We start from the raw sequence: 11976 nt of genomic DNA, 5'->3' as shown, positions 1-11976 counted from the left end.
GGCGCGGGTCCCCGGCTGTGCTGCGCGTTACAGGGAGCGGCTGCCCCTGAGGGGGCTGGGGGCCTCGGGGGAAGTTGGGGACGCCAGGACGAGGGTGCCAGCGCCTGACGGGGGCTCATGGGGGAGAGGGTGGGGGCCTGGGGCGCCCGGCAGGTGAAGCAGAAGCAGCTGCTCGTGGGTGTTGGTGGCTCCCGTGGCGTGGGTTGGGGCCTGCAGGGCTCAGGGGCGGGCACCAGGCTCTGGGGTGTGTGGGGTGGCCTTGGGGGGGCCCGTCTGTGCGTCAGTGGCGGGGGTCAGGGCCCCTCTGTGGGAGGAGGGGGGGGGCAGGGCCCCTCTGTGTGTGTGTGTGTGGGGGCAGGGCCCCTCTGTGGCGGGGGGCTGTGGCCTGGTGGCAGGCCGTGTGTGGCCATATCCTGCACAGGGCTAGCTGGCGCTGGCCCCCACCGCCCCCTGTGCCCCAGCCCCGGCTGTGGGAGAGGGTCTGGGGGCAATACACAGCTGTTGGGTTTCTGGTGAAGGCAACTGCAGCTCTTCCGCTCACTTCTTGCTGACTAGTCTGGCAGCCAGCCTTTGGGCTGAGGGTCCTCCTGTTGGCTCGCTTGCCTCAGCCGATGTCGTCTCGCAGCGTGGTGTCGGGGGCTGGCAGCCTGCTCCTGCCCCCTTAGCCGGAGCCGACCTCCACAGAACACACTTGACCTCTGGGTTCTGTGGAGGGGGTGGTTCAGGCCTCCCAGATGTCATCTGCCCTCTCTAATTTGTCATCTTTTAAGGCATGATGCTCAAAAGTGGACAGTCTCCAGCTGAGAACTCCTCAGCAGTGAGCAAAGTGCACTAATTATCTCCTGCATCTTGCATATGATAATAAGTATGTATCTTTGGAGGAGAAAGAGCAGACCAAGTGGACAGTGGTCTTTTTGGACTTGAAAGAAAAGATACACAAAATTACATGGAACACTTTTAATTAATTGCTGCCTGCTGAGAGCAGCTAGCAAGACAGCCCTTAGCCCCTCAGCATTCAGGCAATTAGTTAACTCTGTACTCCACCTGAGATGGTGGATCAGCTCTGTATTTATTCAAATTTTGGGTAAGATCAAAGTGAATCACTTCCGTGATTTATTGTCTGCAGAGAAAAATCTCTACATCTCATTTCTTCAAAGAGTGCAGTCTCCAGCTCAGGGATCAAAGCACTGCCAGGGAGATGTTCTCCTCTGGGGAGGGTTCATGACTGAGCTTCTCACTTCCTTAGTACCTTTTGGCAGGTGCTGTGCGTGACACGGAGCCTGTTCTTTGCTTGTGTCACCAAGGACTGTCAGCCCAGAACCACCTTGCTCACAGTGGTGGGTGCAACCGCAACACTTTGTCCTTGGCATTGCTGGCTGAGCAGCCCTTTTTCCTGGAAATCATAACTGGTTTGTGGTCAGGCAGGAGGAGTCCTCAGCTGCAGCTGGGCTGGGAACTGTAAGGGAACCAGTAAGAGAGCATGGGCTGCTGCAGATGGACCTGACAGCAGTGTCCTGCTGCCAGCACTCATCCTGGAGCTACTGCTGCCTTTAGAATTCAATTTCTGAGACAAAAGCATGAGCCAGCCCCTGATGCAGCTCCCTGGGGCCTCCCATGTTCTCCTGCTGCACCTAAACTAATCAATCTGCATCTCCCTGTAGGTACTGGGTGAGACGCAATGGTCTGGGCAGAGCGTGTTTTCAACAGTCTGGGGTGGAACATGTTGTGTGAGGCGTGGGGCCATGCTCTTTCCTTGGTCCCTGGTGAGTTGTGATGAGGTCCATCGCACATCACATAAGCAGCGGAAACATCTCGATTTTTCCACTAGTTCCCTGTCTGTAGGCTGTTTGCCACATGTGCAGGGGTACTGCTGTGCGGTGGGTAGCTGGGATCCAAGGTACTCCTGGAGTTGCAGTGAATTAATACAAGGCTGTCATCGAGCCATTTATACCTCCACCGGGTTAGGCAATTTCAACAAGAAAGAAACAGTCCCAGATGCTCGAACTCAAAGCAGGTCTTGCTTAAGGCTGGGGTTGTACAAGCAGGCACTGGAACTGCAAATTGTGAACTGAACTTGCAGTTAACCTCGAGATAGGAAGTGTATTATAAACTGTCACAAACAGTAGCAGTCATGGTATTTGCTCATGATTATTTTGTGGGTTTTTTTCATTAAAAAGCTCCAATTGTGTATCAGGTAGTTAGTGATCAGATATATTTTAGAAGTGGTTTTATTCAGCAATCCCAGAATCCACAGGGAGAAGGTGTGGATTCCTGTCAGACTGGCAGGGCCACGTTCACCTGGCTTACCCTGCTGCTGGGAGGTCCCTGAGTTTCAGGGAGCACCAGGAGCAAAGCAGCAGCAAAGCCCAAGGAAAAGTAGAGAAAATGAGCACTAAAGAGGCAGAGCACTTCCGTAGCAGAGCAAATTCCTCCTCCTGCTCCCACCTCCACTGCATCCATTCTGGCTTGCAAAGGAAGGTGGACTTCTGCAGCACAGAAAACCTCGCGGGAGAAGGCGACAGCTTCATGGCACAAACCTCCTGCTCCAGGAGCTTGTCACTTTGAAGATCACGTGAATGTGGCCCTGATCATCCTTCACAGGATGGCAAAATTTGGTGTGGCTTTTGGCACTGAGAAGCCCTCGGCTGGCTCCAGGTTTTTCTCTGGCCTTGTTCTACTGTTCAGTGACAGTCCCTTTGCTCGAGCCTGGCAGCCTGCAAGAAAGGTGGAGAAAAGCTCAGTTTGCAATTGTGCAAAAATCCTCCCCTCTCTTGGGGTCATCTGGGCAACTGGAGAACTGTGAGCTTGTCACTGATGGCTACAGACACACCAAATACACTGCCCTTCACTCCTGCACCTACCCACCCTGCCTCTCCTGTTCCAGGCAGTGCCACATGCTAATCAAAAGCCAAACCTTCATCCTTCAAATTGACCCCATCCTGGGGGAGGAGGGCTGTGAGCCAGATGGGGGGTCTTAAATGCTTCTCAGCAGGCTTGGCCCTACTGGCCTGAGTGGCTGCCTCAAAGAGGTTTGGGTTGCAATTTGCCTCATTATTAGTGCTGACGTGCAGCCCCTCCAGGACACATCCTGTGCCCAGGGGAGCTACCTAATGATACATCACAGGAGCCGAATTGCCCTGCTGGTGTCGACTGGGGAAGGGAGCTGGGCTTCAAAGGACCCCCCTCACTTCCTTTGTGTGGAAGAAATTTCCCCATGTCATTAAAACCAGTGGGCCTGCGAATCTGTAGCCGTTGGTGTTGGCAAACAGGATGGTGTTAGCACGGCAGGGCAGGGTAGCCCTCCCGAGAGGGATTCACTGGGGTCACTGATGCTCCGACACAGGGATGTCTCCTGCTGCGCTGCGAAGCAGTGCCGTGCTTGCAGGGGCAGCTGTGAGCTGATAATTTTACAGTGGATGGGAGACATGGCTGCTTGCTGGGGGCAGGCTTTCTTAGGGTCTCACACATCCATGCCTGCTGGCACTCTGCACTTGGGGGTCAGGAGTGCTGGGGATGCCTCTGGAGTCCAGGGCAGATACAAGGACGGAGTGACTCGCCTCTGGAGGGTCTGTCCATCACCACTGATGCCAGAGCGCTGAGGGCAGTGACACTCACAGCCCTGGCACTAGGTGGAAAGTTTCTTGTCCTTGTGAGTGTCACATGTCTGTGCCATCCCTGACTCATCACACTGCAGTCCCTTGGCTCCTTTAGACCCTCAGCAAGGGGGTGTAGTCCCAGCAAGAGGGTGCAGGCCCAGCGATGGTGCAGGAGGAGAGTTTCAGCGATTACTGTGAGCAAGCAGGAATGAGAGGTTGTCATGGATACCAATATGCAATTAGGGACCCAATTCTGCACTGCTCTGCTCCTCTTGTCCTCTCTTGCCCTGTTGTGTGGGATCTGTGGAGGCCCCATTTCATATCACAGAGATAAAGGTGATTGAAAAACTAAAGTTGTTGGAAACGTGGCTTTGGTTCCTAACTTGTTCACCCAGCTGTACCTCCCAGCCCCCATTTGCTGGGATGAGTCTGGATTCAAAGAAGTCTGCAGGAGGGGAAAGCTGGGACAACGGTTTTGAGTGAAGACCCCCAACCTCTCAAACCAGCATGGATATTCCAAGCTGCACAAAGCCAGCATGTATTTCGGGCTACCCAATTGCTGGTGGTGGAAAGGAAGATGAGGGAAGAGATGTGTGCAAGGAGAGGGGTTTGGCAGCCTGGGGAGAAAGCCCTAACTCTGAATGTGCTGGGGAGATTAAACCTCTCCTGGGCTGCATTCAGGCTTCTGCAGAGAGCTGGGCGGCAGTTTTACTCAGCACTTATCCCCTGGGCTGTGTAGGACTGACGTTGTGACCTCCAGAAGCTTTACAAGTGCAGACAAGTTTCACCATGTTTTTATTTTCAGACAAAAACATCTCCCCAAATATAAAACTGAGAGGTCTCATTATTTCAGGCTGAAATGTTTTGGATTTCCCATTTGCAATTAATTTTTCTATTTATTTATCCAATGCCTTTTTTTTGTTTTTCATTCTGGCTAATAAAAAATTCTCATTGCTCTTTCCCCACAGAGTTGATCACAGTGTTCTAGTTGGATTTTAGGCATAAAATAAATTCTGGACCAGACCCTTTTTTAAAAATGGCATTACTTAGGGACCTTGGGAGGATGAAATTTTGGTTCATGTGTTACTTCTGAAAAGGTTCTATTACATGCAGACACATGCACAGAATGGCCCTGATTTAACATAAGACCTTTTTGGATCCAGAAAGACTGAAATCTGACATAAATAAGAATATTTTCAAGATGACTGCTTGCAAACATAAGCATCAATTATTTATCTCAATCTGGTTAAATAGCGTGGGCAGATGACTACAAATGATTGTGATGCTGCCACTTACTGCCTTATTACCCCACACCAAAATCCTTTTGATTTTCCAGAATCCTGATGATCTTGGTCTTTCTCTGACACCCCAGTCCAGGGAAGCACCTAAATATATGCTGACAGACATCCCAGATGCTGAAAATACTGTGGGTGCTTAACAGACTTTTGAATTGAACCCAGGATGGGAGCAGCCTGCCTTTTTTTTTTTTTTTTTTTTTTTTTCTTGTTCATGTGGAACAGCAGCACTAGGAAGGCAGTGGGGGAGTAAAGTCTGACATTGTAGGAAAGAATCAGGAACCCGTAAAACATCATGAAATTAAAGAGGCTTTTGACCAACCCCATAACAGAGTGTTTAGAGACGCGTGTGCTAGATCCGTGCTTGTTTGCACCCATGCCATCATCAGCTGGACACCTTCTTGCCTCCCTCCAGGCTACCAGCCCTGGTCTGCCCAAACCCCTTCCATGTCCCAGTTCTTTGAGCTCTCCTGGAGGAGGCTGGCGTATGGGGAATTTCACTGCCAGGCTTTTTGCTCGGCCTTTGATTGCAGAGGCCAGACAGCCTGTATTGAGAGCCAGCTCCCCCCAGCCCTTTCCCACCGACTCACAGTACAGCCCACGCAGCCAGGGACTGAGGACAACCATGACTCCCGCCCACAGCCCCCACCACGGACCTGCTAATTACACTTGTCTCAAGATTAGTCAGAAGGAATCTGTTCTCTCCGAGCTGGGCTGCGGAGCTAAGTTGGGCAGCAGCTGCCACTGCCTCCTCACTGCAGCCCATGCCAAGCAAGCAGTCTCCTTACGCATTGCTGGGTCTCTGGCATGTACGCAGCCTCCTCAAGGCAGCGGGTGCGCATTAGCTTTGCCTCATTAGCGTGATTGTGGTTTGGGCTGCAGCCCTGCTGGCAGGCAGGTTCATTCAAAAGGGGGTTTGCAGCGCCCTTTAGGATTTTGCAGGGGGGAGACGCTGAGAGTGACTGAAGGGGTGGAGCAAATCCAGGCTCCACGGCAGGGGGAGACCCCCAGTGCTCCTCAGCCCCTGTGTCTCTGGGAGCTGTACACAGCCTCCCCCCAGGGGCTTCACCTCCAGCCTGGCAGAGCAACTTCAAGGTGATGGTCACAGAACTGACTTGCTCGTTTCCTCCACCTCCTTTCCTTTGGCTTTACCCCAGGTCTCCGCACTCCCTGCTTCAGGGACTCTGGAATCCAGCTCTCCCATCTCCGCCTTTCCCCCACCTTTGGCTCGTTGATGTCAAAGCTGTGTTTAATCACCTGCTGCGGTCCTGCCGAGGAGCTTGGTGAGCTGGAGGAGAACCAAGAGGAGCAGGAGAACCACAGAGCTTTACAGCTAACCAGGGGCCCTCCTGTAACCCCCTGCCCACCCCTCCTGCCTAGAGACCCCCCGCCCCCTCCCCTCAGACAGCGCATCACTGCTCTGCCTCTTCTCCACTTTTCCCCCTCCTCTCCTCGCCTCTCCCAGGTGGTTTCCAGGATTCCTGCCTGGGGACTGGCCGTTGATGGGCAGACTGGTCTGCAGGCGATGGATGAATGGCACCATCTCACCCTTCACTGGCTCTCAGCAAACACTTGCCAGCCCATGCTTTCTGCTAAGGTTCCTTGGGACAGCTTAGTGCCCCTGGAACTGCCGTACTGAACACAAGATCTGGGGCTGGACCCATATCCCTGCTCTGAATTTGCTATTTCTACACCCAAGGAGCAGAGCAAGCCCCTTCCCTTGTAAAGAAATGAAGCTGGGTTAATTAACAGTATACAGATGTGGGCTGGCTTCGGGGGCTGATGTGGATGATGTGCAGCTGTGGCTGGTTCCTGCTAAGTAGTTAAATAGCTCTAAGGAGCGTATGGAAGAGGAGCAGCCAACGAAGAGAGACCTGTGAGAAGCAGAGGGGTGAGAGAGCGTGCTCTGGGTGTAGGGGGAACAAGGAAGATACAGCAGAGGGACTTGCCTGAGGAGTATGAAGAAACAGCCCGGCCAGTAGAATCCGACCGACGGTAAAAGCCTTGTTGTAGCCTACTGGTTTGTTTGTGCTGCAGCATTGCCTGGCTCGCATTTCCCGGCCCCCTGCAGCCCCCTGCCCGCGCGGCGCGGCTGCCCCCTCCCGGGCTCTCCCGCAGCCGCTGGGCGCCGGGAGGTGCCACCTACGGATGCTGCTTCTGGGCGGCCACGAGGGGGGGAATCCGTCGCCCAGCCCTGTGTCCCCCTCTGAAAATGAAGAGGTGTGAGGCTGAGCTTTCTCCTGCCCTGTCCTTTGTCACATTGACCCTAGCAAATGCTCTGGCTGAAGCTCTTCCCAGGGGTTGCTTTTTCAGAGGTGTGTAAAAAAAATAAAATAATAATAAAAAAAATTATAGAGTCATTCCTTAGTGCAAGACTGCTTGGGAATGATGCTTTCCATGACTAAGGACAAACACTTGGTTCAACCTGGATGATAGGTCCCCTCCTTGTAACACTCAAGTCCTGCTGCACCTGGAGCATCCAGTGTGGCAGAGCTGGAGTAAGTAGCAAGGAGTGAGGCTGTGGTGAGCAGGGCTGGTGCAGACCACCGAGTCAGACTGGACCATGTCTACTCATGTTGACTGTGAATGGGAAGCCACATCCTTTGGCAGGGTGGTCAGTGAGGAGAGGGCCCTCCCGCCAATACCTGGACACAGGCTGGATGGGGACCCTGCTTCACCTGGAAAGAGGAACGCATGGGTCAGGGAGGTCCAGGAGGAGAGCTTTGCAGGTCTCACTCCTTGGTGTTCCCAGCTGGAGGTGGCTGGCGGGTCCCAAGGCAGGGCTGCTGGCTGTCCTGGGAGGAAAGCAGAGGAGCAGTGCTCGGGCTCAGCTTGGCAGGTGCTCACCTTGCTCTGGTCTCCTCTCCAAGGCTCCTGTTGGCTTTCCAAGGAGTCGGAGCAGAATATATCCCCCTCCATGCTGATCTCTTACCTGAGCAGCTACAAAGTACCAAAGTCAGGATCCTTATGGTCCCCAGCACCCTGGGTCCCCCAAGGTATGGCCAGACACGTGGAGCACAGAGCATCCTGCCCTGCTGCGCAGTGTTGAACATCGTGTTACCATGGCAAAGAGCAATCTGCTGCTGTTCCCTGTCACCTTAGCGATGGCTAACAGGCTGGCAGCATCATGTCTCCTGCCCACCTTGGTCACGCTCACCAGGGCTGGGCTTTGTAGGAAACGTGGCCATTCTTCTGGGGACCATCTGGGCAGGAGGCATGAGAGGAAATGTAGTTGCAAACATACTAGTAGAGGAGATGTGGTCAGAGAGATGATTAAGGGGGAGGAGGAGGAGATAGATGGTGAGAGTGCTATGCAAGGCTTTTTTGGTGGAAATCCTAGCAGCCCAAGAGGCAGGGAAAACCCAGAAAGCCTAAACTGAGCGCGAGTTTGCCCTGCAACTCAAGAGGGAGATTCCAGCCTCTCCAGATGTGGAAGGTACCTAGAACTGGCTGTGGAGGATACCTGAAAAAATAAGAACATGTTAAAGAAAATAGGAAATTGTGGTTTTGAAAGGGAAATTACACACATGCAAGAAGTCTCAGAGGGAGAAATGACAGAAGTTGCTGAACAAAGGAGAGCAAGATGTGGCCACATACAAGGGGGGACTTTCTTTCTGCTACCTTGGGCGCATCCTAAGTGAGAGCTCAGCCCACAGCTTCCAGCAGGAAGTTTGGATTCAAGCCTGGGATGCTTCAGGCAATCTCTTGGTTCAGATTGCAATCTCTTAAAAAGGGTGTGTTTTCTTAATGTTGCTGTTTGCCCTGGAAATGAGATTTAGGTTCCTATGATTGTCCACTGAGAACTAAAAGTGAGCAGTTAAAATACACGGACAGCCAGAAACTTGGGAAGAGTAAAGTTAAAAACTCCCTCTCACTTGTACCAGCATTTCTGGAGGCGAGATGTAGGGGGAGGGAGAAGTGCTTTTTGGGTAAATATGTTCAAATCATCCTACTGGCTTATGAAAAAATGTATACATGAGAAAACACCAGAAATTTAAAAAAAAAAAACCCAACAAAAAAACCCCCAAGAGAAATCAGAAAACACCCACCACTTAATTTAAGGTACAACAGAAATACAGAGCAGGCAACAACTTAGAGACAGTTGAAAGCACCAGCAATTATTCTTGGGGAAAATAGTGACAAGCGAAGGCAGCCCTCCTTCCCTGTCCTCCCAGAATGAGGAAATAATGAGAAAATCTGTGAAAAACCTTGCACTTCCAGCCCTGTGGCTGGGGAGGGGTGGGGGCCAGATCCAGCATCACCCCTCCATCCTGGTGAGAGCCGAAGGGAAGGGCAGGGCTGAGCAAGCATCTCCGGAGGCTGGTTTTTTTCCAGGCTGTACCTATGGAGAAAGTTTCACCCTGGTGAATAACAGGATGAATCAATCCTTAGAGTTTCTTTCAAAAGGGAAAAAAAAACCCCACACCCAAACCCAACAAAAGCCAACCCCCTACACCCTAGATCTCGAGTTTTTCTGACAGTTTTAGCTTAAATAAACCAAGTCTGGCCTGAAATCGCTTGGGATGAAAACAGAGCAGCAGAATGACTGGAGATTTCCTTTTGATGTATGGTACGGGGCTGTGCATTCCCGTCCTGCCGGGTGCCGGCTGGGTCATGGCACAGCTATGGCTTTTCTTCCTTATCACCTCTTTTTACTAAATTTGCAGAGCTTGATAGTATCTTTGAGATCTCCACTCCATTAAATTCAAGTGAACTCATGTTCAAAAATTATTGCAAAGAGGGCAGGCAGCCAGGGCAGACTCTGAACGACTCCATGGATCTCATTTCCTGAGGGAACCAGGCTAAGAATGTACAGGATCTGAGGCAGGTGTGACATTTCTGAAATTTCCCAGTTATGCTTTCATTTTAACTCATCAGCTCATTATGGGATTTGTTTGTGAGTTCTCAGAAAATGTGTTTAGCAGTCACTGAGCATGTGCTGTGGTGTCAGGGGAAGGGATGCCCTTCTTGCATAGCAGAGAGCTCGGATCTCTGCTTGAAATACAAAATTCAGACTCGCGTATGAAGCTGAACTTGGGTCATCCATAGTAAAATGCCAAGAATACAGATTCCCTTTCTTACCTTCTTATAGCATTCATTGTGCATTTGCCTGTCTTGGAGGGAGCACAAGCACTGCTTCGGTAAGTACTTAGAAAGATCATTCCCGGTATTGTTCTGACTAGGAATTACCTTTCCTCCTCCCCTCTCCAGAGGGGTGATGTGAGTTACACTCACGTGCAAACTCCGTTTATAAATATAAACTGATACGGGAGTGCCTCAGCAGTTTCTGCATCCCCACGTGGCTGGAAAGGGGGGATCTGGGCTTTGTGGACATTTTGCATCAAGGAGGTTTCATTATCCCTTGGCTGGCGTCAACTGCAGCAGTGCCCAGGAGTACAAACACAGACCTACCTCCTGCCCCTGGCACTGTCCCTCGTGGTCCCCTGTGGCAGACGTCATAAGGTGTCACTCCATATGTCCTTGCAGCGGTCCCCTGAACTTGACTGGGGAGACCTGGATTGCCAGAGATTAAGTTAAATCTGGCGAAGGCTGGAGTACATCCAGATTCACGAGGAGAAAAAGGTGGCCAAGTTTGACCTCTGGTGGAGATTAAACTTGTCAAGCAAAAGAGTCACCAGCTTCAGTGCTGAACAAGAAGGTGCCCAAGTCCCTTGAGGACTCCCCAAGGGCATCCAGGGAACTACTGCTGGGCTCCCAGAGGAACAAGTGCTTTATGAGGGTGGCTGGCTCCGAGCCATGAAATCCCGATCCCCCTGTGCTGTTTAGCACAAAGGGAACGTGCCCCTTTTCTGCAGCCCTTGATGGCCCATGGAAGGCAGAGCTGGATCTCTTGAGATCATGATGCTGCTTAAAAAGATCCTTTGGGCTCCTGCTGCCCCAGAGCACCGCCTAGATCAGGTCCAAGGCGCACTGCCTAGACTGTGTCCAAGGACCCCCACCTAGATTGGGTCCAAGGAGTACTGCCTAGGCTATGTCCAAGGAGCCCCGCCTAGATCGGGTGCAAGGAGCACTGCCTAGACCAGGTCCAAGGAGCACCACCTAGATTGGATCCAAGGAGCCCTGCCTAGACTGGGTCCAAGGACCCCCGCCTAGACTATGTCCAAGGAGCCCCACCTAGATTGGGTGCAAGGAGCCCCACCTAGACCGGGTCTGAGGAGCACCACCTAGACTGGATCCAAGGAGCACCACCTAGATTGGGTCCAAGGAGCCCCACCTAGACCGGGTGCAAGGAGCGCTGCCTAGATCTGTCACCGCAGCTGCTGGGTCTCTTGGTTTCAGACTGGGATCAATCATCTGGTGACTGTATTCTGCTCCGGAAGCGCTCTCTGCTAAAGACAGCAACGCTGGTTATTGTAGGCAATCAACAAGTCGTGTTAGCAGTGCAGGGTCACGTTTATCTCCCCGTGAGCACCCCAGCCCCTGGGACAGGCAGCGGTGGGCAGCTTCCCGGGAAGAGCGGCACAGCTCGGGAGCTGCAGGGAACAGCCAGTGTCAGAGAACGGGAATCCATACTTCAGATCCTATCAGGAATCAGTTGAACATGGCTCATTAGGAAGGAATTACGCCCTGATCTCTCTTCCGGTGATAAATAACGTTGGTGATGATAAATATTCAACATGGGCAGCAAAGCAGCAAGGGTGGCGTTTATCTCTGGGCTGGTTTTCCCTCTGTGAAGGGTCAAGGGTTGTTGATAAAGGCAGGAGCTGCGCTGGTATCACCTCAGAATTAACCCTGGCGATACCAGGCTGCTCTCTGAGACCTGCAGAAGGGCTGTCAGTGCTCGGCAGTCAGAACCCTCCTGTGAGCCGCTTGGTACTTGTGAGTGATGCAGAGGGAGGAGCGGCACAAGGGTAGGGTTATAGGGTTAGGGGCAGAAAGGACAGTGCGAAAAAGCAGGCTGTGGGGTGGAGGGAAGCACAGCTGCTCTGCGTAGGGAGGTGATAACGTTTGGGAGACGCTGACGTTTGGGAAATGGCTCCGAGTGGTCTGGGGGAGCAGATGGTTGAGGGGGGGCAGCAGGCTCAGCCCAAAGGCACCTGGAAGGGCTCAGCATCTTCTGACGT

Source organism: Falco punctatus (assembly GCF_963210335.1).
Source record: "Falco punctatus genome assembly, chromosome: 19".
NCBI lineage: Eukaryota > Metazoa > Chordata > Aves > Falconiformes > Falconidae > Falco > Falco punctatus.
Note: the sequence above shows the minus strand (reverse complement) of the source record.